Below are 7075 nucleotides of genomic sequence, written 5' to 3' on the forward strand. Positions count from 1 at the left end.
CGACAGACCTGCGTTGAAACGCGACAGCTCTGCATTGAAACGCGACAGTCCTGCGTTGAAACGCGACAGCTCTGCATTGAAACGCGAGAGCTCTGCACTGAAACACGACAGTCCTGCATTGAAACACGACAGCTCTGCATTGAAACGCGAGAGTCCTGCATTGAGACGCGACAGTCCTGCATTGAAACGCGACGTTAGCACTTGAAAGCGATTGTCCTGTATTGAAACGTGCAGTCCTGCATAGAAACGTGAAAGCTCTGCATTGAAACGCGACAGTCCTGCATTGAAACACGACAGTCCTGCGTTGAAACGTGACAGCTCTGCATTGATACGCGACAGCTCTGCACTGAAACGCTACAGCTCGGCATTGAAACGCGACAGCTCTGCATTGAAACGCGACGTTTGCCCTTGAACGCGACAGTACTTTATTGAAATGCGACAGTCCTGCATTGAAACGCGACAGCTCTTCATTGAAATGCGACACCACTTCATTGAAACGCGACGTTAGCCCTTGAAAGCGACAGTCCTGCACTTAAACGCGACACCCCTGCACTGAAACGCGAGAGCTCTGCACTGAAACGCGACATCTCTGCATTGAAACGCGACAGTCCTGTATGGAAACGCGACAGTCCTGCATTGAAACGCGACATTACTGCATTGAAACGCGACAGTCCTGCATTGAAACGCGACGTTAGCCCTTGAAAGCGATAGTCCTGTATTGAAACGTGACAGCTCTGCATTGTAACGCGACAGTCCTGCATTGAAACGCGACAGTCCTGCATTGAAACGCGACAGTCCTGCGTTGAAACGCGATAGCTCTGCATTGTAACGCAACAGTCCTGTATTGAAACGCGACAGTCCTGCTTTGAAATGCGAAAGCTCTGCATTGAAATGCGACAGTCCTGCATAGAAACGCGAAAGCTCTGCATTGAAACGCGACAGTCCTCCATTGAAACGCGACAGTCCTTCATTGAAACACGACAGTCCTGCATTGAAACGCGACAGCTCTGCATTGAAACTCGACAGCTCTGCATTGAAACTCGACAGCTCTGCATTAAAACGCGACGTTAGCCCTTGAACGCGACAGTCCTGTATTGAAACGCGACAGTCTTGCATTGAAACGCGACAGCTCTGCATTGAAACGCGACAGTCCTGCACTGAAACGCGACAGCTCTGCACTGAAACGCGACAGCTCTGCACTGAAACGCGACATCTCTGCATTGAAACATGACATCTCTGCATTGAAACGCGACAGCTCGGCATTGAAACGCGACGTTAGCCGTTGAACGCGACAGTCCTGTATTGAAACGCGACAGTCTTGCATTGAAACGCGACAGCTCTGCATTGAAACGCGACAGTCCTGCGTTGAAACGCGACAGTCCTGCATAGAAACGCGACAGCTCTGCATTGAAATGCGACAGCTCTGCATTGAAACGCGACGTTAGCCCTTGAAAGCGACAGTCCTGTATTGAAAAGCGGCAGTCCTGCATTGAAACGCGACAGCTCTGCATTGTAACGCGACAGTCCTGCATTGAAACCCAACAGTCCTGTATGGAAACGCGACAGTACTGCATTGAAACGCGACATTCATGCATTGAAACGCGACAGTACTGCTTTGAAACACGACAGTCTTGCATTGAAATGCGACAGCTCTGCATTGAAACGCGACAGTCCTGCGTTGAAACGTGACAGTCCCTCGTTGAAACGCGACAGCTCTGCATTGAAACGCGACAGCTCTGCACTGAAACGCGACAGCTCTGCATTGAAACGCGACAGCTCTGCATTGAAATGCGACAGTCCTGCATTGAAACGTGACAGTCCTGCATTGAAACGCGACAGCTCTGCATTGTAACGCGACAGTCCTGCATTGAAACGCGACAGTCCTGCATTGAAACGCGACAGTCCTGCGTTGAAACGCGATAGCTCTGCATTGAAAGGCGACAGCTCTGCATTGAAAAGCGACGTTAGCCCTTGAAAGCGATAGTCCTGTATTGAAACGCAACAGCTCTGCATTGAAACGCGACTTTAGCCCTTGAAAGCGACAGTCCTGCATTGAAACACGACAGCACTGCATTGTAACGCGACAGTCCTGCGTTGAAAAGTGATAGCTCTGCATTGAAACGCTACGTTAGCCCTTGAAAGCGATAGTCCTGTATTGAAACGCGACAGCTCAGCATTGAAACGCGACGTTAGTCCTTGAACTCTACAGTCCTGCATTGAAACGCGACAGTCCTGCACTTAAACGCGACAGCCCTGCACTAAAACGCGACGTTAGCCGTTGAACGCGACAGTCCTGCATTGAAACGCGACAGTCCTGCATTCAAAGCAACAGTCCTGTATTGAAACGTGACAGTCCTGCATTGAAACCCAACAGTCCTGCATTGCAACGCGAGAGTCCTGCATTGAAACGCGACAATCCTGTATGGAAACGCGACAGTCCTGCATTGAAACGCGACGTTAGCCCTAGAAAGCGATAGTCCTGTATTGAAACGCGACAGCTCTGCATTGAAACGCGACGTTAGGACTTGAAAGCGATAGTCCTGTATTGAAACACGACACCTCTGCATTGAAACGCGACACCTCTGCATTGAAACGCGACAGCTCTGCATTGAAACGCGACAACTCTGCACTGAAACGCGACAGCTCTGAATTGAAACGCGACAGCTCTGCCTTGAATCGCGACGTTAGCCCTTGAAAGCGACAGTCCTGCATTGAAACGCGACAGTCCTGCATTGAAACGCGACAGTACCGCTTTGAAACACGACAGACCTGCGTTGAAATGCGACAGCTCTGCCTTGAAACGCGACAGTCCTGCGTTGAAACGCGACAGCTCTGCATTGAAACGCGACAGCTCTGCACTGAAACGCGACAGTCCTGCATTGAAACACGACAGCTCTGCATTGAAACGCGACAGTCCTGCATTGAGACGCGACAGTCCTGCATTGAAACGCGACGTTAGCCCTTGAAAGCAATTGTCCTGTATTGAAACGTGACAGTCCTGCATTGAAACGCGACACTCCTGCATTGAAACGCAACAGTCCTGCGTTGAAACGCGACAGTCCTGCATTGAAACGCGACAGCTCTGCATTGTAACGCGACAGTCCTGCATTGAAACAGGACAGCTCTGCATTGAAACGCGACATTCCTGCATTGAAACACGACAGCTCTGCATTGTAACGCGACAGTCCTGCATTGAAACACGTCAGCTCTGCATTGAAACGCGACAGTCCTGCATTGAGACGCGACGTTAGCCCTTGAAAGCGATTGTCCTGTATTGAAACGTGACAGTCCTGCACTGAAACGCGACAGCTCTGCATTGAAACGCGACAACTCTGCACTGAAACGCGACAGCTCTGAATTGAAACGCGACAGCTCTGCTTTGAATCGCGACGTTAGCCCTTGAAAGCGACTGTCCTGCATTGAAACGCGACAGTCCTGCATTGAAACGCGACAGTACTGCTTTGAAACACGACAATCCTGCATTGAAATGCGACAGCTCTGCATTGAAACGCGACAGTCCTGCGTTGAAAGGCGACAGTCCTGCGTTGAAACGCGACAGATCTGCATTGAAACGCGACAGCTCTGCATTGAAACGCGACAGCTCTGCATTGAAACGCGACAGTTCTGCATTGAAACGTGACAGTCCTGCATTGAAACGCGACAGCTCTGCATTGTAACGCGACAGTCCTGCATTGAAACGCGACAGTCCTGCATTGAAACACGACAGCTCTGCATTGTAACGCGATAGTCCTGTGTTGAAACGCGATAGCTCTGCATTGAAATGCGACGTTACCCTTGAAAGCGATAGTCGTATATTGAAATGCGACAGCTCTGCATTGAAACGCGACTTTAGCCCTTGAAAACGGCAGTCCTGCATTGAAACGCGACAGCTCTGCACTGAAACGTGACAACTCGGCATTGAAGCGCGAGAGCTCTGCATTGAAATGCGACAGTCCTCCATTGAAACAGGACAGTCCTGCATTGAAACGCGACATTCCTGCATTGAAACGCGGCAGTCCTGCATTGAAACGCAACATTAGCCCTTGAAAGCGATTGTCCTGTATTGAAACGCGACAGTCCTGCATTGAAACGCGACAGTCCTGCATTGAAACGCAACGGCTCAGCATTGAAAATCGACAGCTCTGCATTGAAACGCGACGTTTGCCCTTGAACGCGACAGTAATTTATTGAAATGCGACAGCTCTGCATTGAAACGCGACATTAGACCTTGAACGCGACAGTCCTGTATTGAAACGCGACAGTCCTGTATTGAAACGCGACAGCTCTGCATTGAAACGCGACAGCTCGGCATTGAAACGCGACAGCTCTGCGCGGAAACGCGACAACTCGGCATTGAAGCGCGAGAGCTCTGCATTGAAATGCGACAGTCCTGCATTCAAACGCGACAGCTCTGCATTGAAACGCGACGTTAGTCCTTGAAAGCGACAGTCCTGCATTGAAACGTGACAGTCCTGCATTGAAACGCGACATTCCTGCATTGAAACGCGACAGTCCTGCATTGAAACGCAACATTAGCCCTTGAAAGCGATTGTCCTGTATTGAAACGCGACAGTCCTGCATTGAAACGCGACAGTCCTGCATTGAAACGCAACGGCTCAGCATTGAAAATCGACAGCTCTGCATTGAAACGCGACGTTTGCCCTTGAACGCGACAGTAATTTATTGAAATGCGACAGCTCTGCATTGAAACGCGACATTAGACCTTGAACGCGACAGTCCTGTATTGAAACGCGACAGTCCTGTATTGAAACGCGACAGCTCTGCATTGAAACGCGACAGCTCGGCATTGAAACGCGACAGCTCTGCGCGGAAACGCGACAACTCGGCATTGAAGCGCGAGAGCTCTGCATTGAAATGCGACAGTCCTGCATTCAAACGCGACAGCTCTGCATTGAAACGCGACGTTAGTCCTTGAAAGCGACAGTCCTGCATTGAAACGTGACAGTCCTGCATTGAAACGCGACATTCCTGCATTGAAACGCGACAGTCCTGCATTGAAACGCGACAGTCCTGCACTGAAACGTGACAGCTCTGCACTGAAACGCGACAGCTCTGCACTGAAACGCGACATCTCTGCATTGAAACATGACATCTCTGCATTGAAACGCGACAGCTCGGCATTGAAACGCGACGTTAGCCGTTGAACGCGACAGTCCTGTATTGAAACGCAACAGTCTTGCATTGAAACGCGACAGCTCTGCATTGAAACGCGACAGTCCTGCGTTGAAACGCGACAGTCCTGCATAGAAACGCGACAGTCCTGCATTGAAACGCGACAGCTCTGCTTTGAAACACGACAGTCCTGCATTGAGACCCGACAGTCCTGCATTGAAACGTGACGTTAGCCCTTGAAAGCAATTGTCCTGTATTGAAACGTGACAGTCCTGCATTGAAACACGACGCTCCTGCATTGAAACGCAACAGTCCTGCGTTGAAACGCGACAGTCCTGCATTGAAACGCGACAGCTCTGCATTGTAACGCGACAGTCCTGCATTGAAACACGACAGCTCTGCATTGAAACGCGACAGTCCTGCATTGAGACGCGACAGTCCTGCATTGAAACGCGACGTTAGCCCTTGAAAGCAATTGTCCTGCATTGAAACGTGACAGTCCTGCATTGAAACGCGACAGCTCTGCATTGAAACGCGACAGCTCTGCATTGAAACACGACAGCCTTCATTGAAATGCGACAGCTCTGCATTGAAACGCGACGTTAGTCCTTGAACTCTACAGTCCTGCATTGAAACGCGACAGTCCTGCACTTAAACCAGACAGCCCTGCACTAAAACGCGACGTTAGCCGTTGAACGCGACAGTCCTGCTTTGAAACGCGACAGTCCGGCATTCAAAGCGACAGTCCTGTATTGAAACGCGAATGTCCTGCATTGAAACGCGACAGTCCTGCATTGAAACGCGACGTTAGCCCTAGAAAGCGATAGTCCTATATTGAAACGCGACAGCTCTGCATTGAAACGCGACGTTAGGACTTGAAAGCGATAGTCCTGTATAGAAAAACGACACCTCTGCATTGAAACGCGACAGCTCTGCATTGAAACGCGACAACTCTGCACTGAAACGCGACAGCTCTGAATTGAAACGCGACAGCTCTGCCTTGAATCGCGACGTTAGCCCTTGAAAGCGACAGTCCTGCATTGAAACGCGACAGTCCTGCATCGAAACGCGACAGTACCGCTTTGAAACACGACAGACCTGCGTTGAAATGCGACAGCTCTGCCTTGAAACGCGACAGTCCTGCGTTGAAACGCGACAGCTCTGCATTGAAACGCGACAGCTCTGCACTGAAACGCGACAGTCCTGCGTTGAAACGCGACAGCTCTGCATTGAAACGCGACAGCTCTGCATTGAAACGCGACAGCTCTGCACTGAAACGCGACAGTCCTGCATTGAAACACGACAGCTCTGCATTGAAACGCGACAGTCCTGCATTGAAACGCGACGTTAGCCCTTGAAAGCAATTGTCCTGTATTGAAACGTGACAGTCCTGCATTGAAACGCGACACTCCTGCGTTGAAACGCAACAGTCCTGCGTTGAAACGCGACAGTCCTGCATTGAAACGCGACAGCTCTGCATTGTAACGCGACAGTCCTGCATTGAAACACGACAGCTCTGCATTGAAACGCGACAGTCCTGCATTGAAACGCGACAGCTCTGCATTGTAACGCGACAGTCCTGCATTGAAACACGACAGCTCTGCATTGAAACGCGACAGTCCTGCATTGAGACGCGACGTTAGCCCTTGAAAGCGATTGTCCTGTATTGAAACGTGACAGTCCTGCACTGAAACGCGACACCTCTGCATTGAAACGCGACAACTCTGCACTGAAACGCGACAGCTCTGAATTGAAACGCGACAGCTCTGCTTTGAATCGCGACGTTAGTCCTTGAAAGCGACTGTCCTGCATTGAAACGCGACAGTCCTGCATTGAAACGCGACAGTACTGCTTTGAAACACGACAATCCTGCATTGAAATGCGACAGCTCTGCATTGAAACGCGACAGTCCTGCGTTGAAACGCGACAGTCCTGCATTGTA

The sequence above is a fragment of the Lathamus discolor genome, unplaced genomic scaffold (genome assembly GCF_037157495.1).
Source record: "Lathamus discolor isolate bLatDis1 unplaced genomic scaffold, bLatDis1.hap1 Scaffold_63, whole genome shotgun sequence".
Lineage (NCBI taxonomy): Eukaryota > Metazoa > Chordata > Aves > Psittaciformes > Psittacidae > Lathamus > Lathamus discolor.